Genomic DNA, 928 nt, shown 5'->3' with positions numbered 1-928 from the left:
GAATGAAAACCAACCTGCTCGCTGAAAAGTTGCGCGCCTAATGGTCGGTCGCAGCGCAAAAATGGTCAAACTTAGAACTAAAAAAAGCCGTTACAGCAATGACTAAGTGTTATTTATAAAGAAAACGTTACGGGAGGGTGAAAATAAAAAATAGACAAATTTTTTAGAAGTAGAAAGCGTGTGAGAGGGTGATGACAAAAGGTGATAAGAAGAGCACCCCCAACCATCTTCTCCTCATTTATCATCCACGGTCAACTATCTCTCATAAGTATAAATTAATAAATTGAAAAACTAAAATTTGTTTTTAATAAAAATATTAATTCTGATCTGCTACAATCCATGATGGATTAGACCAACGGTTGTGCAAGGAGGTGATTTGGTCAGAATCGAGATACCCCTTGCCCCAATTAGGGGTACTCACTTGATAAAAGAAAGGATTATTATTTGTCACAGCTGGATTTGATCCGGATCACAGTGCTTTACCAATGAGATCCTCTCCTACAAAAAATATATTATTACTAAAAAATACATAAATTAAGAAGGATTTTATATATGTACTATATATAGACCGTAAAGATTGATATATAAGAAGATGGTCGGGGTTAGGGTCAAAAGATAAACAAAAATTTTTCGTCATATCTTTATCACTACTTCCTGTATACGCGACGTATTTGAAATCGAAATAAAACCGTTATACAGCTTGCTGCCTACCTCCTCCCCACTCCTCCACGCTTCTGCTTCATTGTTCTTTCTGTTCAACCGATTCAATTGAGCAGGTATGTTGTCCTGACTTGCTCTTTGCTCATTTATTGTCATTTTATATCATTATTATTATTTATTTTAATTTTATTACTCTTTCATGACGTTTATTTTATCTGTAATATATTTTTTTTCCTTTCCCAGTATTGTTTTTGTTTTATATGCATCT

Source organism: Halyomorpha halys, unplaced genomic scaffold (genome assembly GCF_000696795.3).
Source record: "Halyomorpha halys isolate HHAL.00 unplaced genomic scaffold, Hhal_1.1 Scaffold97.1, whole genome shotgun sequence".
Taxonomy (NCBI): domain Eukaryota; kingdom Metazoa; phylum Arthropoda; class Insecta; order Hemiptera; family Pentatomidae; genus Halyomorpha; species Halyomorpha halys.
Note: the sequence above shows the minus strand (reverse complement) of the source record.